The 27905-nt window shown below is 50.8% G+C and overlaps 1 protein-coding gene across 4 annotated transcripts in view; it reads left to right on the plus strand.

Moving 5' to 3' along the window:
- GNB1L (G protein subunit beta 1 like) overlaps positions 1-27905 on the plus strand; it is a 501997-nt gene that overhangs the window by 192903 nt on the left and 281189 nt on the right. The gene's annotated exons all lie outside the window — the stretch shown is intronic.

A 27905-nucleotide genomic window follows, 5' to 3' on the forward strand; every position in this document is an offset into this window, starting at 1 on the left:
TCCACGGGCCATGACGAGGTGAGCTCGTCATGAGCACCGAACGGGTTGGGGGGGTGGGTGGGACGCAGGCTCACGGAAGCAGCATGTACCTTATCCCGTTATGCATCTTATTGCTTTGATTTTCTACCCCCACAGCACCTTCCTTGCACGTATGAAAGTGAACTACAGGACCCAGGATGCAAAGTTGCATTTGGTGAAAAGCCAGGACTGGCAGTTGTGTCACATGGGACATCAGGGCAAAAATGTCTATTTTTGCAACGGTCTCTTCGCAATTTACTTCCCATTACAAATGCCTCCGTCGTGTCACTGGGACTTGGGACCTCCCATTTCATTCTTTGTAAGTGCCTCCTACCCTAAGAAGCTTCTTGGCTCTACAAATGTTTTTTGTATCGAATGAACTGCTGCGTTACTAATCCAGATTGCGGCAGCAACAGGCCGTGACTATAGGCTGGCCCTAAAAATTTTCTAGATATATTCATCCGGGGTGAAGCTGTGCCCACTCATGACATCACTTCCGGTGCGTTGGCATCTCAAAACCAGGCCATCTGTACCCAGGTTTTCCACCCACCAGTAGTTGTACTTTTTTGTAACCCTTCAAGCTTCCTTTGCAGTTTGTGTAAACTGTGAACGGCTTCGCAAAGAAAACCAGCTGTGTTTCGTTTTCCCTAATCTGCAAAGTGAACCTGTTTACGAAACACTAACACATCCCGCCTTCAGCTGTGCGTTCACGCCTCTTAATCCTGGCATGTTAAAAGCGAGTGCGGGACACATGAGAGGGGTTCTAGGTTTTATTTTATTTTTTTAATAGCAAAGCCGGTATCTTCTCTTTCTCTCATCTGCTGAGCCAGGCTCTGGGCTCTCTCAGATGCCACCTCGAGGCGCTCGCGCTGCCCCAGCCCTTCCCAGGGCATCGACAGGGTCGCCCAGCTGCTCCGCGGATGGACGGCTCTTTGGACCAAGAGCAGAGGAGGGATCCGCCGGCACGCTGGGAGTATCAGAATGATTTATGTTTGTTAATTTATGGCTTTTACATATTAGAATGATTAATGTTCGCGCTAATCTGTTCCTCTTAGATACTGATTAATAGCATTTGTCTCCGTCACTGGAACGGTCCAAGCCCCAACAAGAGCCATATGCGGAGAGCCGTCCAGAAACCGCAGAGCACCCCAGGCCGGATATGCGGCCTGGACCTGGGGCCCGGACCTGGAGACGGGGTCTGGGGCCCAGGCTGTTACCGGACCTGGGGCCCCAGAGCCCGGGCCTGGATCTGGGGCCCGGACCTGGGACCCAGAGCCCTGGCATGGGGCCCCAGAGCGGCCTGGATCTGAGGCCTGGATCTGAAGCCGGGGCCCCAGAGCCCAGACCTGGGACCCAGAGCCCTGACCTGGGACCCAGAGCCCTGGCCTGGGGCCCCGGAGCCTGGGCCTGGATCTGAGCCGGAGCCCCAGAGCCTGGACCTGGGGCCGCAGAGCCTGGGCCTGGAACTGAGGCCCGGATCTGGAGCCGGGGCCCCAGAGCCCAGGCCTTGGGCCCCAGAACACGGGCCTGGATCTGAGGCCCGGATCTGGAGCCGGGGCCTGGGGCCCCAGAGCCCGGATCTGGAGTTGGGGCCCCAGAGCCCAGGCCTTGGGCCCCAGAACACGGGCCTGGATCTGAGGCCCGGATCTGGAGCCGGGGCCTGGGGCCCCAGAGCCCGGATCTGGGACCCAGAGCCCTGGCCTGGGGCCCCGGAGCCTGGGCCTGGATCTGAGGCCTGGACCTGGGACCCAGAGCCCTGGCCTGGGGCCCCAGAGCGGCCTGGATCTGAGGCCTGGATCTGAAGCCGGGGCCCCAGAGCCCAGACCTGGGACCCAGAGCCCTGACCTGGGACCCAGAGCCCTGGCCTGGGGCCCCGGAGCCTGGGCCTGGATCTGAGCCGGAGCCCCAGAGCCTGGACCTGGGGCCGCAGAGCCTGGGCCTGGAACTGAGGCCCGGATCTGGAGCCGGGGCCCCAGAGCCCAGGCCTTGGACCCCAGAACACGGGCCTGGATCTGAGGCCCGGATCTGGAGCCGGGGCCCCAGAGCCCGGATCTGGAGTTGGGGCCCCAGAGCCCAGGCCTTGGGCCCCAGAACACGGGCCTGGATCTGAGGCCCGGATCTGGAGCCGGGGCCTGGGGCCCCAGAGCCCGGATCTGGAGCCGGGGCCCCAGAGCCCAGGCCTTGGGCCCCAGAACACAGGCCTGGATCTGAGGCCCGGATCTGGAGCTGGGACCTGGGGCCCCAGAGCCTGGGCATAGGGCCCCAAAGCCCAGGCCTGGATCGGAGTCCTGGACCGGGACGGGCCTGGATCTGAGGCCAGGCTCTGGAGCCAGAGCCCCAGAGCCTGGACCTGGGGCCGCAGGGCCTGGAACTGAGGTCCGGATCTGGAGCCGGGGCCCCAGAGCCCAGGACTTGGCCCCAGAACACGGGCCTGGATCTGAGGCCCGGACCTGGGGCCGCAGAGCGGCCCGGATCTGGAGCCGGGGCCCCAGAACCCGTGCATAGGGCCCCAAAGCCCGGACGTGGGACCTAAGAGCCCGGGCTCTGGGGCCCTAGACCCCACCTTGGACCCCAGAGCCCAGATCTGGAGCCTCCTCTCCCCGATAGTCGAGTCTCACTTGTGGCCCCTGAGCAGAACGCGCGCTCACACGAAGACGGCGAGCATTTGTTTTCCCCGGCCTGCGGTTCCTGGACAGAGCGCGGTCCGGTGTGGGGAGCCCCAGGGCCCGGGCGTCAATCTCGCCCTCCCGGCTCCAGCATCCATTTCCGACTCGTGGCCTCTCTGCTGAGCAGCAGTGTCAATAAACAGGGCCCGGCTGATGGCTTCCCAAGGAAGGAGAGAGAGAGAGAGAGAGAGACAGCTCACAACGCGGCGCTGCGAGCTGCACTTTAACCAATACTGGCGGGGGCTTTATTTATTTATTTTTACATTCGGCTGGACAAGCATTTTTGTGCCCCCGACAAGTATATTTTGCTTTCTGCTAATTTTTCCTTCAGAGCAGCCCGACTGGTCCCAGAGTCACTCTCCGAGAAGCACCGCCTGAGCACGTGAGAGGGAGCGAGATGAGGCGTCTGCGCCTAGAAGCCCTCGGCTGCGCCTAGAAGCCCTCGGCTGCCTGGATCATCGGCCTCTTCGGTTCCAGGGTGTCCGCACTGAGGCCTCTGCTCCTGGACGGGCCCTCGACAGAGAGGAGAGCAGCCTGTTACTTAATCATGTAATGTCGGAAGATAGTGAGCTTTCTGAAATAGCGCTCACAGTGAACCGAATGACCTCGAAGCGCTTCTCACACTGCTCACCAGTGCAAGCGTCTCACACTGCCCAGCAGTGCAAGCGTCTCACACTGCCCAGCAGTGCAAGCGTCTCACACCGCCCAGCACTGCAAGCGTCTCACACCGCCCAGCAGTGCAAGCGTCTCACACCGCCCACCAGTGCAAGCGTCTCACACCGCCTACCAGTGGAAGCTTCTCACACTGCTCACCAGTGCAAGCGTCTCACACCACCCACCAGTGCAAGCGTCTCACACCGCCCACCAGTGCAAGCATCTCACACCACCCACCAGTGGAAGCTTCTCACACTGCTCACCAGTGCAAGCGTCTCACACTGCCCAGCAGTGCAAGCGTCTCACACCACCCACCAGTGGAAGCTTCTCACACTGCTCACCAGTGCAAGCGTCACACTGCCCAGCAGTGCAAGCGTCTCACACCGCCTACCAGTGGAAGCTTCTCACACTGCTCACCAGTGCAAGCGTCTCACACCACCCACCAGTGCAAGCGTCTCACACCGCCCACCAGTGCAAGCATCTCACACCACCCACCAGTGGAAGCTTCTCACACTGCTCACCAGTGCAAGCGTCTCACACTGCCCAGCAGTGCAAGCGTCTCACACCACCCACCAGTGGAAGCTTCTCACACTGCTCACCAGTGCAAGCGTCACACTGCCCAGCAGTGCAAGCGTCTCACACCACCCACCAGTGGAAGCTTCTCACACTGCTCACCAGTGCAAGCGTCTCACACTGCCCAGCAGTGCAAGCGTCTCACACCACCCACCAGTGGAAGCTTCTGACACTGCCCACCAGTGCAAGCGTCTCACACCGCCCAGCAGTGCAAGCGTCTCACACCACCCACCAGTGGAAGCTTCTCACACTGCTCACCAGTGCAAGCGTCTCACACTGCCCAGCAGTGCAAGCGTCTCACACCGCCCAGCAGTGCAAGCGTCTCACACCACCCACCAGTGGAAGCGTCTCACACCACCCACCAGTGGAAGCTTCTCACACTGTTCACCAGTGCAAGCGTCTCACACTGCCCACCAGTGCAAGCGTCTCACACTGCCCAGCAGTGCAAGCGTCTCACACTGCCCAGCAGTGCAAGCGTCTCACACTGCCCAGCAGTGCAAGCGTCTCACACTGCCCAGCAGTGCAAGCGTCTCACACCGCCCAGCACTACAAGCGTCTCACACCGCCCAGCAGTGCAAGCGTCTCACACCGCCCACCAGTGCAAGCGTCTCACACCACCCACCAGTGGAAGCTTCTCACACTGTTCACCAGTGCAAGCGTCTCACACTGCCCACCAGTGCAAGAGTCTCACACTGCCCTGCAGTGCAAGCGTCTCACACTGCCCTGCAGTGCAAGCGTCTCACACTGCCCAGCAGTGCAAGCGTCTCACACAGCCCAGCAGTGCAAGCGTCTCACACCGCCCACCAGTGCAAGCGTCTCACACCGCCCACCAGTGCAAGCGTCTCACACCACCCACCAGTGCAAGCGTCTCACACCGCCCACCAGTGCAAGCGTCTCACACCACCCACCAGTGGAAGCTTCTCACACCGCTCACCAGTGCAAGCGTCTCACACTGCCCAGCAGTGCAAGCGTCTCACACTGCCCAGCAGTGCAAGCGTCTCACACTGCCCAGCAGTGCAAGCGTCTCACACTGCCCAGCAGTGCAAGCGTCTCACACTGCCCAGCAGTGCAAGCTTCTCACACTGCCCAGCAGTGCAAGCGTCTCACACTGCCCACCAGTGCAAGAGTCTCACACTGCCCAGCAGTGCAAGCGTCTCACACTGCCCAGCAGTGCAAGCGTCTCACACCGCCCAGCACTACAAGCGTCTCACATCGCCCAGCAGTGCAAGCGTCTCACACCGCCCACCAGTGCAAGCGCCTCACACCACCCACCAGTGGAAGCTTCTCACACTGTTCACCAGTGCAAGCGTCTCACACTGCCCACCAGTGCAAGAGTCTCACACTGCCCTGCAGTGCAAGCGTCTCACACTGCCCAGCAGTGCAAGCATCTCACACTGCCCAGCAGTGCAAGCGTCTCACACTGCCCTGCAGTGCAAGCGTCTCACACTGCCCTGCAGTGCAAGCTTCTCACCCTGCCCATCAGTGCAAGCTTCTCACCCTGCCCATCAGTGCAAGCTTCTCACACTGCCCAGCACTGCAAGCTTCTCACCCTGCCCATCAGTGCAAGCTTCTCACCCTGCCCATCAGTGCAAGCTTCTCACACTGCCCACCAGTGCAAGCTTCTCACACTGCTCACCAGTGCAAGCTTCTCACACTGCCCACCAGTGGAAGCTTCTCACACTGCTCACCAGTGCAAGCTTCTCACACTGCCCACCAGTGCAAGCTTCTCACCCTGCCCAGCAGTGCAAGCGTCTCACACTGCCCAGCACTGCAAGCTTCTCACCCTGCCCATCAGTGCAAGCTTCTCACCCTGCCCATCAGTGCAAGCTTCTCACACTGCCCACCAGTGCAAGCTTCTCACACTGCTCACCAGTGCAAGCTTCTCACACTGCCCACCAGTGGAAGCTTCTCACACTGCTCACCAGTGCAAGCTTCTCACACCGCTCACCAGTGCAAGCTTCTCACACCGCTCACCAGTGCAAGCGTCTCACACTGCCCAGCAGTGCAAGCGTCTCACACTGCCCAGCAGTGCAAGCGTCTCACACTGCCCAGCAGTGCAAAAGTCTCACACTGCCCTGCAGTGCAAGCTTCTCACACTGCCCAGCAGTGCAAGCTTCTCACACTGCCCAGCAGTGCAAGCGTCTCACACTGCCCACCAGTGCAAGAGTCTCACACTGCCCAGCAGTGCAAGCGTCTCACACTGCCCAGCAGTGCAAGCGTCTCACACCGCCCAGCACTACAAGCGTCTCACACCGCCCAGCAGTGCAAGCGTCTCACACCGCCCACCAGTGCAAGCGTCTCACACCACCCACCAGTGGAAGCTTCTCACACTGTTCACCAGTGCAAGCGTCTCACACTGCCCACCAGTGCAAGAGTCTCACACTGCCCTGCAGTGCAAGCGTCTCACACTGCCCTGCAGTGCAAGCGTCTCACACTGCCCAGCGGTGCAAGCGTCTCACACTGCCCAGCAGTGCAAGCGTCTCACACTGCCCAGCAGTGCAAGCGTCTCACACTGCCCTGCAGTGCAAGCATCTCACACTGCCCTGCAGTGCAAGCTTCTCACACTGCCCATCAGTGCAAGCTTCTCACCCTGCCCATCAGTGCAAGCTTCTCACACTGCCCAGCACTGCAAGCTTCTCACCCTGCCCATCAGTGCAAGCTTCTCACCCTGCCCATCAGTGCAAGCTTCTCACACTGCCCACCAGTGCAAGCTTCTCACACTGCTCACCAGTGCAAGCTTCTCACACTGCCCACCAGTGGAAGCTTCTCACACTGCTCACCAGTGCAAGCTTCTCACACTGCCCACCAGTGCAAGCTTCTCACCCTGCCCAGCAGTGCAAGCGTCTCACACTGCCCAGCAGTGCAAGCGTCTCACACCGCCCAGCAGTGCAAGCGTCTCACACCGCCCACCAGTGCAAGCGTCTCACACCACCCACCAGTGGAAGCTTCTCACACTGCTCATCAGTGCAAGCTTCTCACACTGCCCACCAGTGGAAGCTTCTCACACTGCTCACCAGTGCAAGCGTCTCACACTGCCCACCAGTGCAAGAGTCTCACACTGCCCAGCAGTGCAAGCGTCTCACACCGCCCAGCACTACAAGCGTCTCACACAGCCCAGCAGTGCAAGCGTCTCACACCGCCCACCAGTGCAAGCGTCTCACACCACCCACCAGTGGAAGCTTCTCACACTGTTCACCAGTGCAAGCGTCTCACACTGCCCACCAGTGCAAGAGTCTCACACTGCCCTGCAGTGCAAGCGTCTCACACTGCCCTGCAGTGCAAGCGTCTCACACTGCCCAGCAGTGCAAGCGTCTCACACTGCCCAGCAGTGCAAGCGTCTCTCACCGCCCAGCACTGCAAGCTTCTCACACTGCCCATCAGTGCAAGCTTCTCACCCTGCCCATCAGTGCAAGCTTCTCACCCTGCCCAGCACTGCAAGCTTCTCACCCTGCCCATCAGTGCAAGCTTCTCACCCTGCCCATCAGTGGAAGCTTCTCACACTGCCCACCAGTGCAAGAGTCTCACACTGCCCGGCAGTGCAAGCGTCTCACACTGCCCTGCAGTGCAAGCGTCTCACACTGCCCAGCAGTGCAAGCATCTCACACTGCCCAGCAGTGCAAGCGTCTCACACCGCCCAGCAGTGCAAGCGTCTCACACTGCCCAGCAGTGCAAGCGTCTCACACTGCCCAGCAGTGCAAGCGTCTCACACTGCCCAGCAGTGCAAGCGTCTCACACTGCCCAGCAGTGCAAGCGTCTCACACTGCCCAGCAGTGCAAGCGTCTCACACCGCCCAGCAGTGCAAGCGTCTCACACCGCCCACCAGTGCAAGCTTCTCACACTGCCCAGCAGTGCAAGCGTCTCACACCGCCCAGCAGTGCAAGCGTCTCATACTGCCCAGCACTGCAAGCTTCTCACCCTGCCCATCAGTGCAAGCTTCTCACCCTGCCCATCAGTGCAAGCTTCTCACCCTGCCCATCATTGCAAGCTTCTCACACTGCTCACCAGTGCCAGCTTCTCACACTGCTCACCAGTGCCAGCTTCTCACACTGCTCACCAGTGCCAGCTTCTCACACTGCCCACCAGTGCCAGCTTCTCACACTGTTCACCAGTGCAAGTTTCTCACACTGCCCACCAGTGTCAGCATCTCATGCTGCCCCAGGTGTGAATATCCTATACTACCTCCCTCTGCCGATCAGTGTGAGCTTCTCTCACTGTTCGCTGAGCAAGATCGGCACACAACGCCAGGTGGAAGCTTTTCACAATCCCTACGAGTGCAAGGTTCTCACACTGCCCACAAGTGCAAGCTTCTCACACTGCTCACCACTGCTAGCTTCTCACACTGCTCACCACTGCTAGCTTCTCACACTGCCCACCAGTGCTAGCTTCTTACACTACCCACTAGTGCAAGCTTCTCACACTGCCCACCAGTGCAAGCGTCTCACACTGCTCACCACTGCTAGCTTCTCACATTGCCCACCAGTGCAAGCTTCTCACACTGCCCACCAGTGCTAGCTTCTCGCCCTGCCCACCAGTGCAAGCTTCTCATACTGCCTGCCAGTGTTTGCTTCTCACGTGACTGACCAGTGCAAGCTTCCCACATGGCTCACCAGTGCAAGATTCCCACACGACTCACAGGTGCAGACTTCCCACACTGCTCACCAGTGTAAACTTTTCTCACTGCTCACCAGTGCAGACTTCCGACACAACTCACCAGTGCAGACTTCTGACACGACTCACCAGTGCAAGCTTCCCACACGACTCACCAGTGCAAGCTTCTCTCACTGCTCACTAGCGCAAGCTTCTCTCACTGCTCACCAGTGCCTTCTTCTCATGGGTACCTTGGATGATGTCTTGTAGTGCTGTTGAAGTGTTTGACTCACCTCGTGAATCTCGACTTATGCCAGTAGAGCTGTGACCATCTACAGTGGGCTCTACCCCAAAGCTGGTGCCCACTGTGAAGAGTTTGGGGTATTGATGGAGTAGAAACTATCACTTGTCCCTTGCTTGACTAATGTGGTAGTGGTGGGCGTCTGCTATTTGTATACTCCAAGGAATATGTTGCAGCTGCTTTGATTCCCTCACAGGTAGCAAACCACTAAGTAAACTGTGCTTTCAGGGCTGTTCTATTAGAGGCGTTCATATTCAGGCTTCCCAGATTGTGCATTGGGTCGACTGCATAACCTGCAGAGCCAAGAGGCTCCGACTGTGCTGCGACTCAACGCTGGAATATTTCACCCCAAGACCACCCTCGTTTCACCGTCTTTCAAGCAGAGAGTACGATTAAAAGTCACACCGGTCACATAAGAACAAGGGACCATGCCTGGTATGGGAGTGTATTCTACTCTGGGCTCTGCCCCTAAATTCAAGAATGCAAGATTTTGAAAAGACCCATCCCTGTGATGGCAGCAGAGACCTGAGAAGGACAAGGTACAAGATCACCTAAAGTGGTGGAAACATCTGAATGCTCCACCCCCTCTCAGCTCTCCGGTCCCCCAGTAGACTCGTAGAATAACGTTAGATTTGTCATGGATAGACACCTACACAGCAGCTACAAAAGTCGGTGCGCAAATCATCAATGCTTTTCTCTCGTCGGACTGTGTTACAGACTCCCTTCAACTGGTCCAAGTCACACCCATTCTTAAAAAAACTTGGAGCGGATTCTACCATCCTCAACAACTTCAGGCCTGCCACCAACCTTACCTTTCTAGCAAAAACAATACAAAAATGTGTCATGACCCACAACACCTTCTATCAGAATTCACAAAAGGGTGAAGTGACAAAACTGCTAGAGGACATTTTCAGAACCTCAGATTTATTTATTTATTTATTTTGGCGGTTTTGTATTGCGCGAACAAGACCCTTGCGGGTATCAGAGCGCTTTACCGATCAAGTATAGTTAATGGCATATAAACACATATAAATATAAATACAGGGCATATATGAATACAGTAAGAATTGGGAAACCATTAAAGATTAGCACAAAGTTGCAGTAGTGTATAGGACAAGTTCAGGTGAATTTGGCCATGAGAATTGATTTCACTTATTTTTTTAAATAGTCCGTAGATGGGTTAAGTCTCGTTTCTGGTGGTAGAGCGTTCCATATCCTTAGTGCCATTCCTGAAAAGGTATGATTGTATGTTTTTTTCTTGGAGAAGCGTTGAGGTTTCAGAAGAAGATTGTTAGAGCTCCTGGTAGACCTGTTACCACCTGAAAGTACTAGTTTCTCTGCTAGATATCTCGGGGTTTGTGATGCAGTGCCTTATGTGTCTTACAGGCGATTTTTAACTGGTTTCTGGCCTCAAAAGGTAGCCAGTTGAGGGCCTGAAGGTCGGGGAAATGTGGCAGTTGCGTTTGGGGAAGGTGACTCTTGCCTTTTAATCCTTCTCAGTCTATCGGCGGCATTCAACAGAGTTAACTGCTAAGCTTTAATGGAGACACTCAAGAATCGCACTGGTATCAATGGCACGGTCTTGAGATGGTTCACATCTTATCTACAACATGGCTATCAACAAATAAAAATCAACTGTCTCTCCCAACCTACAGCAGTTCCACAAAGAGCTCCACAAGCCTCAATCCTCGATCCAGCCCTTTTTAACCCCTTCATGGAATCCCTTATAACTATTCTCAATCAATCGGGTGTGAAATACCACCTACATGCCGATGACACACAACTTTACGACAAAATATCATCCCACAGTGACGTATGCCATCTGAATACCACACTAAACAAGATACAGACCTAGCCAAGCACTGACCACCTACAACTAAACTCCAATAAAACTGAACCTTTACTCTTTCCCCTCCAATGACAAGCCTTTGCCAATCCAAGATAGCTGGAGAGCATGGACACTCCTAACTGTGCTCTAACACTCCCCAACTCCATGAAGGCCCTGAGAATCATCATCCATGAAAGAACACATCAAAAATTCAGCCAAAGGGTTACTCTACGTCCAATAACATCAGAAGAAAATCAAACCGTTTCTTCCACATGAAGACCTAAATACTGTAGTGCAATCCCTTGTCCTCTCGACGCTTGACTACAGCAATGCCATAATCACTGGGACCCTGAAAAGCCACCATGCGCCTCTAAGGACTCTTAAAGCAGCCACTAGACTGCTCACAGGTACCAAAAGAGTTGACCACATGTCACCTGCTCTCTAGATTCTCATTTGGCTACTCATAGAAGGAAGATGCGTTATCAAGACCGCTTGCATCACCCACAAAGCCCTCGCACAGCAAACCATAAATATTTGGAAAACAAACTATCGAGAGCGGGTAGAAATCGTACCCTAAGAATCTTCAACTCATCTTGGCACTGAATAACAGATGTTTATTGGTACCCAACTCAATGGTACTCATTTTATCGACCTTGGAAGGATGAAATGTTGAGTGGACCCGCCGGGATTTGAACCTGTGACCATGAGGTCAACCACAGGCCCCTACAGTGGACCCATTACTCCACTGAGCCACCAGACCATGTGTCTCAAATCACTCACTCACTCAAATCACTATTGCTGAACGAATACTTCAACCCGCTCCCCTGAGCTCGCCTCACCTCGCCTCACCGAAAGGATCATTCGATAGGGTCGCTTGACCCAATTCAGCGTTTAAGCCGTCACTGAGGCCACTGATGGATAATGTGGTATTATTTGATACCTTTTTCTATACGTATATAATGTTGAATTGTTTTTTATTCCCCCTGGATATGCTGTGTCAATCTTGAACCCTTGTATTAATGCTATGGTCTCTGTCCACATCTTTTAAAGCGCTCTGATACCCTCCGGTCTAGCCAGGGCTTAATAAAACTCTCAAATCAAAATCAATAAAGTGCCCCTGCTGGGAGCATACAGGGCATTTAAAAACCAGCCTGGGTGCAAACGGGCCATCAGGGGCTGGCTAAAATGTGCATTGTTTCCGCCCCCTTCAGACATACACCTGTGTAGGCCAGGTCTTTGATATCCGGCCCATCTCTGTACTCCTCTTCCCCCCACCCCCTATATTTGAGATTATAGGTTTCTTGGTGCTGGGGTGTTGATTTTCACATAATGGCGCCGCTAGCCGTGCTGTTAATAAAAGCCATGCCCCTCCACAGCGTGGCCCCTTTTGATGTGGGTTTTGAGGGCCCCATGAGTGTGCGGATGCTGTATCCAAGCCAGCTATCGGGCTAGTAATTGCCAGTTTCCGTATTATAAACCCCAGCAGCTATGGGCAGTGTGCAGTATGCTGTATTTGTTCTGTGCCATGGGGGAGGGGGGTTTGCATAGTTTAGCAGCAGAATCCCTTGGGTTGGACTAACACAAATAATTAGCCGGCATTAGTCCGAGGGCCACCCAAGTGCCCCTCTTTGAGCAGCTGAGGAGTTTGTTTTGGCTGCTGGCGGTGATGGCGGCTGGAGTGGCAGAAACTGGACCGAGGGAAACTTACAGAATTCAACAGGAATTTTTCCTGTGGGAATCAATTCATTTTTTTTTTTTTGTATTTGTAATTCCCCCCCCCCCCTTTCTTTCCGTTGGCTCCTGTTCTTGAGGCTCTTAATCGTATCGTGCGAGCACATCAACGAGTCCGAGTGAGCACCCAAAAACATATGTGCAAATAATGCTGTGCATACATGTGCAGGGACTTGGTCGGAAGGTGCATACGTGCGCACTGTCCATACGGCTGCCAGCTTTACAGCATTTCTTTTTTATTTACTTTGAGGTCTCTCCAGAAATTAACCTGCAGCTGGTGTATTTCTACATCTATTTAAGCAAAGAATGTGCTGTATTGTAACATTTATATAGCGCTTCCTACCCCAATGTTGGGCGCTGTAGCGCTTGCCTACAAGGGTAGCATGCGGCCCCGCTTAGGGCATGTGGCTGGAAGGGGGTTGCGTTTATTTTCGTCGTATGTGAGAAGTGTCCCCATGTCATGCGTGATGACCCTCGAGGTGCGGTTAGCGTGTTATAGGACGTGGTCTCAGGTAGGGGTGGGTGTGCGCGTGTGAGAGAGAGGCGTCTAGTTTATGGTTTTCAAAAAGCTAGCTGCTTGGAAGAGAATTGTAGGTCTCGATATGGTATTTCTGCTAGCCACACCCCATTAAGCTGTGGTTACTGTGCTCCTGCTATCCACACTCCATTCAGCTGTGGTTACCGCGCTCCTGCTATCCACACTCCATTCAGCTGTGGTTACTGCGCTGGGTTGTCCGCTCTGAGATTTTTTGTTTGTGGTCCCGACGAGACACAGATTGGAGAGAAAGATGCTGAGGGCATCGACTGTGAAGACTTCGTTACAATCACCCCAGAAGTCCTCGGTACAACCCCTTCTGCATGGGACAGCACCTAGTGGCCGACCACCCTCGGAAGCCCACCTACCCCATCAGACCACGGCAAGAACCTCGGCATCGTACTCGACTCATCACTCACCATGAACCATCAGGTCAAGGCCGTACGTCCAGCTGCTTTAACACCCTCCGCATCATCTGCAAGACCTTCAAGTGGATCCCCCCTGAGACAAGGAAGACAGTCACCCACGCACTCATCACCAGCAGACTGGACTATGGAAACGGACTCTACGCTGGCATCACAAGTCCCTACTCCGCAAACTCCAGACAATACAGAACACTGCCGCCAGACTCGTCCTCGGCATCCCCCGACACGAACACATCAGCCAGCACCTATAAAGACTCCGCTGGCTCCCCGTGGAGAAAAGAGTCACTTTCGAAATCCTCACTCATGCCTACAAACGCCTACACAACAACGGACCCAAATACCTCAACGACCGAATCCACTTCCACGTACCCAAAAGAAACCTCTGATCTTCCAACCTCACACTGGCTGAAACCCCGTGCATCCGCAGAGCCAGAGCAGGCGGAAGATCCTTCTCTCACATTGCAGCCAAGGCCTGGAACGAACTATCGGCAGACATCCGATCCGCCCCGTCCTTAACACCTTCAGGAAGACCCTCAAGACCTGGCTCTTCGGCTAAACAGATCTGTGGACCCCCTCACTCCCCAACCCCGCCGCCCCCTCAGCGCCTTGAGACCCTCACGGGTGAGTAGCGCGCTTAAAATTCCCTGATTGATTGTTTGATTGCCATTGTGAGATGTCAGAAGTGGTCGTTGCGTGCAGTTAGTTGGGTCCTGCAGGGGTGGTGATACGTGGCAGCTTTCCTCAGTTATGCCATGCCGGTTCAGTTGATGATGGCTGGTTTGTTCTGGTGGGTTCGCAGAGTATTGGGGTACAGGCTTAACCTGTAGCAGGTCTGTTTTATGTAAATGTAAGGTTAAGGTAATTACGCAGCCTTCTTTAACTACAGTCGGCTGCATAAGCGCGGAGTGTTAGCAGTAGTGAGGACCAGGAGAGGTCATGTCTGAATTTACGTTACCATGTGATACTCAGCCTAGACACAGGTCAGTCCTTCATAACTTCCTGAGCATTGAAAGTTGTCACAGAGAGTTCCATCGTGGGGAGAGGGCGCTGGACATGTATGATCTGCTTTGGTGCGGCTCAGTTCACACTTTATCACACTTACTATTGCTGTTGCTTTGTGTTCTGCATTGCATAATGTAACATTATTACATATTGCCTCTACTTTGATCCTAAGTTATTCGCTCCATAAGTTGTATTCTCTCCTGTTTATTCGTTTCTACTTCACCGAAATGCGTTACATGCTGGCTTGTGTGACAGGTGTAGAAGTGTGGAGAAGTGTGGCTCAATGGTTAGAGCGGCAGACCCTTATGCAGAGGTCTAGCCCGGGACCAGGGTTCAATTCCCCGCCTCGGCGGGTCTTGGGCTCGAAAATTCCACGGACCTGATAGTTCTCGCCTCGGTGCCTATTCCAATCATGGAGTCCCACTCTGCAACTCTGGGCAATAGCTTGCTTAATCTCCACAACGACCCCCACAACGCTAAGGATGCCTGGCCTCCACCTTGGGGGTGCCCAGGAGTGGACACCTCACAGGGAAAGCCAGGATGGGTTCCACAGCGGTATTCGTACAAGCGCCTTGAGACCCTTGCGGGTGAGTAGTGCGCTATACAAGTATCAATTTAGGTGTCTAACTTATGCAGTTGCACTGTTGCTGACATGACACCATATATTCTATCTATTTGGAAAAAGAAGAAATGTTAATAAGCAGATTTAAACAAAAAAAGGGGTGAGAGTGCTGTATGGGCATTTCCATATTTGTGGACTGTACATTTTACTTAAAGGTTCGAAGATGGTTTAAAGTTCTGTCTCCGTGGTATAGGATGGTATAGTTACCTCGTAAACAGCCGTATTTTCACCTCTCTTCTCTCTAGTTAACTGGAAATGCCCCTAGAGGCTTCTGATCTTGTTGGTGGTGAGTCCCAGAGCTTGACGGCTTGCACTGCGCTCACATTAGATGCATTTGGGTTTTAATGACATAAAAGCCAGATGTGATACAGAAACATGCTAACCTGAAGCCACTAGCCTTGTAATAAAAGCAAATAAGCATATCTGCAGCTATTTAACCTTTATGCAGAAATCTCGCCCCTTTTAATAACTCCACCTGCTGTCCATCTGCACATCTGTTGGCCTGGAGGTCATGAATGACCGCACTGAAAGAATAGCTATACCCAGCTTTTTCCGTTTTTAGGTTTCGCCTATTATCATTCGCTTGCGAATGTAATAGGCGAAAATTCAAGGGCTCGATCGACTCGTCAAACCACTGCAGTTTTTCCACAGTGCATGTGAGGGTCACGTGACCACAAAAGCGGGTCACGTGACCACACAAGCACGCGCATCTCCCTAATCCGCCTGCCACACTTCTCCCCTCACTCGCATTCCCGCCCCCCCACCAGGCTCTCCCGCCCCCATCCGGCTTCCCTCCGGCCACTTGCCAGCATTGTGAGGCCATTTGCCTTTACATGGACACAAAGGCGAAGCTTAGACATAAATAAAATGTACTTCAAATTAAACAAAGAATCAGTTAACAACTCCTGTTTTCACCAGTACGTAATGTAGCACGCAAGACACAACATGCCGGAGCTCTTTTGAAGATTCTTTCTTTCTTTCTTTTCGAAGGTTTTTTTTTGTTCCTTTGGTTTCCTCCCTTTTTTTCCCTTTCCTTCTTGCAGCCTTCGTGTGCCTTTTCCCTTTCTTCACTGCGAGCCAGCCTCTCTTCACAGTAAGTACCTAGGGACGCCGAGGACTCCCATGCATGTGAACTACAGCCGAACACATGCCCCTTGTCTGTGGCTCCCGCAGCCGCTCGCAGATGCCCCTGTATTCTAAGCCATTATAGCACTCACGTGAAATGTTTCTGCAGCTCGACTCCCCCACCCCGTCTGTTTGGTTTCACATTTGCACATCTCCTATGCTGCGATTACCAGTGGTTCTCAGGGCCAGCCTGACCTGACCCCGGGCGCCTGAACACCTCCTTGTGGTGGTAAACGGAATAGCCGCTGGAGTGATAATGAAAGTCGGCTTTCTCACGGCACCGTGGTCTTGAGCACGTCACAGGAGTTTATATGTTTTTATTTGTGCACTTTAATATAAGTCAAACTCGAGCCAATGGTATTGGGTGCATGAGCGCCTGTTACATTACACGAGGTCACATTCATTTTTTTAGGCAAATGGAGATTAAGTGATTTGCTCAGAATAATTCTGGTGGAAAATCCTGCTTCCTATGGCGAGCTCGCGCTGCAATGTACATGGGAGTGTTTTACATCTCCAATGTATACCAAAAACATTACATCTATGTCTCATGAACACGTTGTATACAGAAACATTTTTTTATCCCCGCTGTAGGCTTTAAATCGTTTAGGTAGGACTCCAAACGGTAGATACACCCATCGGCTTTGCCAGTGATTGGAACAAGTAAACTGGATTACTATCATGAATTAAAAAAAACATGAGTATGTGTCTAAAAATCCGTCTCCCCTACTGGTTCTCGTACAGAACGTTTCAAGGGTTCGTCTAGAATTTTAACTGCATAGAAAAGACAAGCACTGGCGTTGCCAATCGGTTTCGCATTTGGAAAGTTGGAGCTATTGGTTTTGTAAATTACATTTTATATTTATATATTGTTATTGACAATGCCAATAACGATTTATAAATATAAAATGTCATTTACAAAACCAATAGCTCCAACTTTCCAAAATGCGAAACCTATTGGCAACGCCAGTGCTTGTTAAAAATAACTAGAGACAAAGAAATGGATTGCTTTCTGTCTGCATTACAGTGTAAAAAAGCAGTAAAAACCGAAAACTAAACTGGGGCATTAGTTGTGTATCTAGAAAAGGTTAAGAGTGCACAGACCAGGGTGGGGAGTTTTAGACAAGGTGTGCAGCGGGGCAGTAAATATCAGGATTTTTAGAGGTACAGTCAGATTTTGTAAGATGTAGAGAGGGGTTCTAATATCAAGGGGGGATGGTAGATGCCACGAGGCAGCAGATTCCATCACTGTGCACTAACAAGCCTAACAGAAGAAAGAGCTCAGGCATGCACCTGTGGAATGTACCATCCAACAGACTGTATCCCATCTCTTCCATCCTTGGAATTCTCTGAAACCTTAGTGTGATCTCTTCGTCATCAGCGGGTGATTTGAGGCATGGCGGTCAAGGCTCCTTTAAGACTATCATCAAGCGAGATGTCGGGTTGTCCTATTGCTCTTACATCTCCTTATCCAACTGACCCATGTCCCTAATGACTCTTAATGGAAATACCAATCTGAGGGTAGGAAGTTGTACTGCTGCCACTGGCCCCCTCTGGGGCATAGCAGGGGTGCCATAAGACACAATAAAAGCAAGGAAAGTAGGTTCCCTGCATGCCAGCTTATGGCATCAAAGAACCCGAATGGTAGTACAGTAGATCCTTCATATGGCTGGGCCCTGGCGCCACTGCACCTCATTCACTAATGATAGTTACGCAGCTGAACCTGTTGCTACCCTCTAGGGAGAGAAGAAGTGAAACTACAGGATGACAACTGAGGTGGGAACAGCGTACACACTAAACACGTTGGTGACAAGGGGAATGCGTTGAACCAACGTGTATGTCCTCTGTTAGGATGCTCTGAAATCGAGAGGGCAAGGCCATATCACTGGAGGAGTGCTCTGGAGTGAAATCAGCAGAATTCACAGAAACCTGTGACCATCTCTTACAGCAGGCATGAGGGCTAAAGGACCATGGAGATCCTGCTACCCACTCAGCTCATTCCCTAGGCGCCATCGGGAGCCATCTTAGAAACAGACAAGATCAGGCAATTGCAACATGAGACACTGCAGACAAGAGAAGGAAAGCATCACTACAATGAGAACTCACTTGCACTAGGAGAAAGGAGCTCTAAGATCAACCTATTGATCGTCATCAACATTGTTGATTCTATTTACTATCTGACCTCTGAGACTGTACTTCAGTGCTTCCTAGCTCCCCTTGCGGGGTGTTGGGAAATCGAGTCCCGAGACAGAGATATCAGACCTCCTTCATTCTAACTAAGGTAAGGAGCTGATCAGAACCTAGAGAAATCTTGGATAGATTCTTGGCAAAGAAAACTAAACCTATGCTACACAATACTTACTTCTTCCCGCGTACTAGACTTAGGTTAGGTACATTGGGGTAGGTGTGTTTTAGAAGCACCAGTTGAGTATTTTTAGTCATTGTTATTTATGTATGTATTTTTATATGGTTTAGAAACCATACAATGCTCTTACAGTATTATCTTATAATATTGTTCTCGCTGTACGCTTTATACTTTGCAGTCTGCATTACGATTGTAGCCGTTCACTTTTCTTGTATGAGAAAGAAGACTGTTCAATAAACCTTTTATTGAAAACGCCCGTCTCTCTATTTCTCTGCAACTCTAGAAAGGAAGCATGCACGATTGACTGAGTGAAATACTTATCTAGTGTTTCCGCGACTCTTGAGATATATTTCTTATTCTTGGCAAACAAAGTTGTCATTTTTATGCGGTTATCAGAAAATAATCCCTTCTTGTTTATTCGAGAAAGTTTCTAGTGACCTCTGAGCTAGCTGGCACTTACTATAAAGTTTAACATATTCGATAGAGACATAGTCGACCTCAGTCCTACGTCTAATCTATAGGATATATTATTCTAATGTGTAGAGCCTATTGGGAATATAGGAACTACACCACATGGTGCCCAACGTTTGGTAAGGCACTAATTTAACGCTAGATACTAAAGTAACTCAGTCGTGCTTTTCTCAGCGACCCCTTTTTCCCGTAAAATACTCCAATAGATGTCTGGAGTGGGTGAAAGGATAAAATATCCGTCATAACTGAGTAGGGCGCAAATCCTATGTATTCGTTTTTTGGTTTGTTCAACGTTGAAGGATACAGTGTTCCAAAATATTGTGCACCTTATCTTTGTTTCCTTGAAAACTTGCTCTACAAACTTTCAGTCAACAAAATGAGTGACCCCGAAACCGGTGGAGCTGTAACTGATCCAGCCGTAGCAGGTTTTGAGGTTACAGGCTTTAACGAAGCCGACGCTGATGCCATAACCATCCCGGAAAATTTAAGGAAAACCATCCCTATAAAACTTATAACAAATGGCCTATCATCAAGAGGTGGTAGGGACATTTTTGTAATTGAGGCACACTAATATCGTCAGACAGAGGTATTCTATTCATGGATTATCTTCCCTGAAGCAAATCCAGTAACACATGTGTTTCACTTCTACAAGGAAGAGGAACCTCCAACGGAATACACTCCTTTCGAGGATGCTGAAATTCCATTAACATACCAAGAGCATGCGCTCTGGCTTAAAGGCGCCCTACAACATCAAAATCACATTACCAGGCTCGGTCCACTAGGTAGACCAGGAGCAACAGGGCCGGTATTAGCCAGCTATACATCACATCCTGCCATTGAAGAAATGTCAGATGTGGAACTATTAGGTCAACTAAACAACTAATCAAAATTCATAGACAATTGGTTCAATATGTCATGTGGACTCTTAACAGTCCAACCTCCTATAAGGATTCCGCAACACACCCCTTACCAGGTGAACACAAATAAAATTACACCACAGACTATACAATCAGTCATTGGGAAATCACCCGCAAATCGGGAACAAATTCCATTCTGGATAGCTCAAAAAATTACTCAAATCGAGGCAGTATTTCCGGATACTATCCGTCATGAGAAACACAGAATTCTAACAATCTGTTTACTAATGGGGATCGCACCACACCTGGAGGACTGCGATGCTTGGGGTACAGTCTTTGCTGCAATCTACACAAAAACACATGGTGTTCCGTCTATGGCGATAATACCTGACGTCCTGAAACAGATTCAAAATGAATACGGGGCAGAGCCTGCTTTAAATCCAGGTATGAAATTACTGAAAGACTTCAAACAGGTCTTAACAATAATATTAGCCAATATTAACCACTTGGCTGCTAAGGGTCCTCGACGAGCTCCATTGACTTTCCATTGAAATCAATGGAAAGTCCATGACGAGTTACCCTTGTCATTAGCGCTGAAGTGGTTAAAGGTGAAGCAGCATCCGTGGCAATCTGCCAAAAACTAAGAGAATTTGATGTAACTGAGCAACCACAAGAACTAGCCAGAATATTAGAAAAATCATATGAAGAACTAGGTAGTGACAGTTTGGGTGGTAAACCAGTGAAACCCCAACTGACTGAAAGTCCTTGGTTTAAAAAAGGGTTGCTAATTGATTGGTCTAATAAGGGTTGCTCATTGGTTGGTTTAATAAAGTGTTGCTCATTGGTTCAGGCGGATGCACCCACCATGCTGGGTCACTGATTTTGAGGGGTCTGCTCCGTGTTGTGGTTGAACAGCTCTTATCCATTCCAGGAGGAGTGTTCTTAAGTTGGCGGCTGGGACTTTGGTGATCGAGATGTTTCTCCTCTAGTGTCCTTTCGGTCAACGAGGGCCTCACCGGGGCAGCACTCTAAGCAGGCAGACAAGAATCAGGACCAGAAGTACAACTTCCACCTTTATTCCAGCATGGGAGAGATAGATGTCCAAGAAGAACCAAATACCCACTCAACATAGAGTCCAAACTTCTCAGGCTGCTGTGGGCTCCCTCTACTTGTGCAAAATGTTTATCAAACAGCCATTGGACAACAAGGGGAAGCACAGCCTGGACGAGATGGTGACGAAACATGGCCTTTGCCTCACATGTCCACCATCACCAGCAGAGATCTTCTATACCAGTTGATTGAGGTCATGCTGGGTGCCATGGCGGTTAGAGCTACGAGGTAGTGAGATGAGTTGTGATGTTTAAGATGTGGCGCTGCTTGTTGGAGACTGGTAGAATAGTGAAGCCCACAGGACACTACTTTTGTGTCTGTGCCTTCCTGTTCTGGGATCCATGCTCCCGCCTCCCTGTATCATTCAGCGCATCTGTGCCTTCCTGTTCTGGGATCCATGCTCCCGCCTCCCTGTATCATTCAGCCTATCCGTGTCTTCCTCTTCTGGGATCTATGCTCCCGCCTCCCTGTATCATTCAGCATGTCCGTGCCTTCCTGTTCTGGTATCTATGCTCACGTCTCCCTGTATCATTCAGCGTATCCGGGACTTCCTGTTCTGGTATACATGCCTCCCTATATCCGTCAGCCTATCCGCGTCTTCCTGTTCTGGGATCCATTCTCACGCCTCCGTGTATCATTCAGTGTGTCCGTGCCTTCCTGTTCTGGGATTCATGCACACGCCTCCCTGTATCATTCAGCGTATCCGAGCCTTCCTGTTCTGGGATCCATGCACACGCCTCCCTGTATCGTTCAGCGTATCCTTGCCTTCCTCTTCTGGTATACATGTTTTCCTTTCAATGCATACCTGTCGCAGCAGCTGTGTACTTCCTGTACCCTCCTTGGGCTGTATTACAATAAGGGTCCCGGTCGTTTGCACCTGCTTTGCTTCTCCCCGGGGCACTTTAGTATTATAGAACACTTGTGCGTCCCCTTCACTAATACAGATAGTGCTGGTGCACTTAAAGCGTCAGCGTTACCCTCAGAGGGTGTTCCCTCATTTGCATAGGGGTGTGCCCTATGCAAATAAGGGCATACCTTTGTCTCTGCGCCTGTGCCATGTTACAGACGTGGGTGCAGAGGCAAAGAAGCCCTCAGGAGGCGCATTGACAGTGCACCGTTTAAAAGGTGGCGCACTATCAGTGCGCCTCCTGAGAGCAGCCCTCTGCAGGGGGTAAAGGGACCCCCCAGACACCCTTTGAAGCCAAGTGCAGTCACTGACTGCAACCGCCTGCAATGGCATCTCTATTCCCCTCTAAAAGTGCAGGGGGTGCCGCCTGCACTGTGAAAACACATAGCACGCCTCCGCCCGACTCATCCTGGATGTCCCCCGACGCAGCCACATCTCCAGCCATCTGAGGAACCTGCACTGGCTCCCCGTCGACAAGAGGATCACGTTCCGGCTCCTCACCCACGCACACAAGTCTCTCCACGACCTGGGCCCCAAGTACCTCAACGACCGCCTGACCTTCTACACGCCCACCCGCCAGCTACGGTCCACCAGCCTCGCCCTCGCAGCCGTACCACGCATCCGAAGAGCCACCGCCGGAGGAAGATCCTTCTCTTACCTGGCTGCCAAGACATGGAACTCCCTCCCCATCCACCTTCGGCTGACCCAGGACCATCTCGCCTTCAGGAAAAAACTCAAGACCTGGCTGTTCGTGCAGTAGCATACCCCTTCCCCCAAGCGCCTTGAGACCCTCCCGGGTGAGTAGTGCGCTATACAAATGGAATGATTGATTGATTGATTGAGCAGTTGCTCCGCGTTTTCACATGAATGCGCTGCCCAGGGCAGCGCGAATTCAGCGCTTCTATAAAAAGGTGCACTGGGCTCAAACAATGACAATACGTAATACGGCCCCTGTTAAGTTCTCTGTGTTGGTGGTACTGTATTCATAGTCTCACAAGCATTGGCAAAGTCAATAGGTCCCTCCTTTGGGATCAAGGGCGGACTGGGAACCAAAGCCGGCCCTGGCAAAGTGCTTGACTGGCCCCCCTCGGGGGGGTTGGGGGTGCAACGGATCTGTTTACCAGGGCCGGTTTCGGACGATTTTGTTCCAGGGGCCGATATTGCAGCTATGCTGCAAAAATGGCCCTGTAACAAAAACAATCCCCCAGGGGCCCAAAACCGCCCCCACCATGGTGGCCTACTGGGGAAATGCCCAGTGCCCACTACGGCCAGTCCGGCCCAGTTTGGGATCTATTGGCTTTGCCAGTGCTTTTTTTTGTGATGCTGTATAGCATCCCTGATGCTGTGTAGTATGGCTAAAGAGTAAACAAAGCACAAAAAAGGAGCTATGATACAGATGCCTGCTTCATTTTGTAGGTACGTGCAACATGCATTCATGAGCCTACAAAACGACAATTGCGCTTTTTTTTACCTATTTACCAATCCAAGTCGTATTGATAAAGCATTTTTCAAAAGTAGCGCAAAAGCATTTTTTCTTTTATTTGAGGTGCGGGGAAGCAACACTAAAGGCGCAGATGGAGGAAGCAATATGGACAGCAGGAGGGATGCAATACAGGAGAGCGAGGAATGTGGATCGCAGGGGGGGGGTCACACAGGCTAGCAAACTAATACAGAACTTTTGGGGGAGAATATAGAGCGAAAAAGCAACACTCGGGAAATAGACGGAGGGCGCTGGAGAAGAATCACAGGCGAGAGAGACCAACAGGAAGCACACTGTAGTGAGGGGACGCTGTGTATAAGGGAGACAGCTGGAAAACACATGCACTTTCATGGAGTGGTTAGCGAAAGATAAAAAAAAAAATAGTGCTTCAAAATTGACCAGCGGAAGGACACAAGTAATGCGTCCATGCTCCAGGGGAGGGACAAACCCAAGAAGAGGAAGTGAAGTCCACACAAGCTAACAATAGAATCCAAGCAAAGGAGAGTGACAAGCCACCAAAGGTAAGCAATAGGCGTCTGTAAGTCCCTGTAAACAGAGACGTTTTAAGGCATAGGCAAAGTGGGCTCTTGCCCAAGGCCCTAGCCTTTCAAGGGACCCCCTGATAGAGCCAGTTCTGTTTTGCAGAGTCTTCCCTGATGACCTTGAATGATTCTTAAGCAGATTGTCTTGAATATCGTTTTCCTTTAATTTATTTTTTATCAAGGATGATGTCTGAGAGTCCATTACAGGCATTTTGCAAAGTGATGTTCCATGCAACATCCACAAAAATGTTTCTTTTAGATCAAAACAGGACCTCGCATGCGAAAAATGGGAGGGTTTTGCAGATATTATTTGCAGTAATATTAGTGAGCTGCTGCTGTGATACAATATTGAAAACGCACATTTAGAATTTGGACAAGTGTGCCAGCGCACTGCCAGTGACTTGGCCAAAGAGGGTATAAACGAGCTGAAACTGGATCATAAATTAAAGCCGTTCAGAACAGGGGCCCGAAAATGTTTAGCCCCGGGCCCCCAAAATTCTTAAGATGTCCCTGTCTGTAAGCTAACTATAGGTATTGTTGCCGGCAGACAGCTTGTGATGTCTGATGGGCGAGGCCGAAAAGCAAAGGACATAAGTCACACAGCTTTGTCCTTTTTAGGTCTCACCTGAGGCAGCGCCCATGCGCTGCTCTGCGAGGCTTCTAGTAAGGGCTTACATGTAACACATCTTTTCCTCATGTTTTTTTTTTCCGGGCACGCATTTGATTGGCCATTTGCGTAAGGCTTCCACTAATGGAAGCACGCAAATGGCCAAAAGCTTGTGTATGTCCCGCCTTATCTTGAAATGTTTCCTCCCAGAGCCTATGGGTCTCGGGAGCGAGCAGGGGCGCACAGGCTGCCAGCTGGCTGCTGCTCGCTCCTGAGCTCCCTAGGACTGCACTCCTCCCTCCCACTCCATCAGGCCATGCTGTGTCACATGACACTTCTGCCGCAGCTGCTGCTCGCTCCCGGTCTTGTTAATGTGGCCTCTGTGGCAGGGGAGTGTTATGATTATCTGTGGCAGGGTAGTGTTATGATTATTTTAATGCAGTGCAGCTCAAACTGTGCACCATGGCTGACAGTGACGGGTCAAAGGTTGTTTTCATGTCTTATATTGTGTTTTTGCAGCGAGGCATTGTGTGTTTTGTTTGTGTGGCCAACGCAGGTCGCCCTGTGTTTTCTCTCAGCTGCCAAGCGGCGCAGAGGTGGAAGTAGGACCCGACGGTGTGTGCGCAAGGGGTCTCCGCGTAGCTCACTTTCCATGCTATGGCCGGGCAGTCTGGATTTCCTAGCATTGTCTGCTTTGAGTTGTTTTTCTTAAAGACCTATATTGTCAAAGCAATCTGCACTGGCGCCGACGTGTTCCTAATGCCCGTCCCGCACACACGGCGTGAAGCGTGTGACCATTTCGAGCATGCCATGACTTTGATCTTGCTCTTGCAGTAGGATCCTGATAATCAGGTGATTTCAGGTGTTCTGTCTTACATAAATAAACACATGTTAAGTGCGCACTAAAAGGACACTTGATGCCGGCCCATTAGAGTCGGCAGCTTCTGTTACGCAGAGTCCGTGCAGACGTAGAGCCGGGCTCTAGTGAAACTGAGTGAATGGACGATGCAAACCTACCAGCTATGCCGAGTGGAACTAAAGTCTCATCACCACTGCATGTCTTTCGTTGGTCCTTTCGCACTAAGAAGCTTCAGCTATCATGCGCTACCTATAGCAGGACTGTGGTTGGTGGAATCACCAAGCGCAGACGGGGGCTTCTAGGCAGGTGGCATCTTTTTGAGCCTATAGGTTACTTCTCTGGGATGTATGTGGCGTGCTGCAGTGCCAGATCCCTAGAGGGAGAACAAGGGGAGGGTTGGTCTCTGCCTCAGAGGCCATTACTGGGCAGTTTTTTTGCAGTTTTATATAGCGCTAACTCGACCCAAACGTATCGGAGCGCTTTACATGAGCACCAGTTGCATTACAGGGGGGTACATACTTTTTTTTAGGCCCCATGAGATTAAGTGACTTGCCCAGAATCACAAGATGCTTGAGCCTCCCTCCAGACTCAAACCTGGTTCTCCGGCTGTAAATTCGGCCGCTGTGGCCGTTAAGCCACATCCTTTCCCAGGTGTAGGAGTGAAATGAATAGATTTCCTAACTAGGAGCACTCTTAGGGCTAGATGTAGGTAATAGCAAATTACCGAATGGTAAATACCGAATTTTACCGATTCGGTATTTACTAATCGGTAATTGCTATGTAGGATTTACTAATCGGTAATTGCTATGTAGGAAAAAAAATCTGTAAAAATACCGAATCGGTAAGATTCGGTAATTACCGATTCAGTATTTGCCATTGATTCCTATGGGCCTTGAAGCCCATAGGAATCAATAGCAAATACAGATTTGGTAATTACCAAATCGGTAAAAATACCGAATTTCCAAGGGGGACAGGGTGTCACTTTGACACCCTGTTGCACCCCTGTTTCTGGCTTGTGTGCCATGTGGCACACATACATGCCCTAAGGGCATGTATGTGTACCACACATACATGCCCTTAGGGCATGTATGTGTGCCACATGGCACAGGTGTACATGCACAGATGTGCATGTACACAGAAATTTACCACCCAATAGTATTGGGTGGTAAATAACGAATTTCTAAGGGCCTGTGGCACTGTAAACTGAGCCACCTACATATTGAATTACAGAATCGGTCTATTTATCGATTCGGTATATTACCAAATCGGTAAATTTACCGAATCGGTAAATATACCGATTCTGTAATTTTCTAGCCCCCTACATTACAATACCCAAATACCGGTCGGTAATGGCCGAAATCGGCCGTTACCGACCGGTATTTGGGCTCCTACACCTGGCCTTTAGTGCGGAAGCAGGGTTCTGTAGCTCCAGCTGTCCAACTGCGACCCCATGTTCCTTGGACGCTAAATGGCAGTCTGTGAAGTACTGCGATTTGAAAGCGTATGTCGGCGCTCCAGAAAACATCTGAACCAGTGCTCTGGAGAGGTGCTAAAGGCAGCCAGCGTGGGCGTGACTTGGCTTGAAGTGGCCTGATTTCTGCTACCGACAACATGGTGTCTGCATCACCAGAACGCAAGTGCAGAAATGTTCAAGCTCTTTATTCCAAGAACCTTGTTTTACGAGCAATAATTTTGAAGAACATGTGGGGACCTTAAAAGGTGTTCCTAAATATGGATTATTCTTTAATTAGTCCAGGGGTTTCCAACCTTTTCAGTAGTCAAAGCGACTTATGTTTAATGAAAATTATCCCAAGCTACTGTAAGAGATGAGAGTCCATCCAAGACTGTGACAGTGATCCCATCAGTGCATTAGGCAGGGTTGTCAGCAGTGAAGTAAAAGAACAATACCACTTTGGAATGCATTTACATAGGTAATACATAACGGCCGTAGTGGCAAGTCCCCGGTGCTAAGGGATATGAGTAGTGAATGTCTCCAACTCAAATAATATCTGGCAGAACACTTATGAGGGCCGAAAGGCGAGACCCATTGGCTATGCCAATGCTTGTTTAAAAGTTATTATTGATTGAGAACAACCAGATTTGCGACTATTGTGCATTCACAAATGGCGACCTAGCAGTCTTAAATCCATTTACTCGCTTGCAATATTAATTACATCAATTTAATACTATACATTATTAAATCCCATGAAATATATGTGGAGTGGGTGATGCAAGCAAAGTTTACCATTCAAGTGTGTCACTATTGCAATGGATGTTAGTTTGTGACCGTTAACAAACTTCCGTTCAACCCTTTCCTACCTCGGAAAACATCAGGAATGTACGCTAAGCAAAGAAAGTTTTAAGCCCATTTCCTAGATGGAAAGGCCCACATTTGTGGCTTTGTATGAGGAATGTGTTTCTCCAAAATCCGAAAATGCATTTTTGAAGGGGTGCAGCTTTGCCCCAAAGTGGAATTCTAATGTATGTAGAATTCTGCCCGAAAAAAGTCACACGACTTTCCTAGTAGTATGTCTGGAAATCTACGACTGATGAATACCATAAAAAAGTGAGTTTCTTGAAGCGCGAATGGAAATCACAAATGTACTTTGTTTTTTTTGGGAACAAGACCCAAAGTGTGTGTTA

This window comes from Lissotriton helveticus, chromosome 11, assembly GCF_964261635.1.
Source record: "Lissotriton helveticus chromosome 11, aLisHel1.1, whole genome shotgun sequence".
NCBI classification, from domain to species: Eukaryota; Metazoa; Chordata; class Amphibia; order Caudata; family Salamandridae; genus Lissotriton; species Lissotriton helveticus.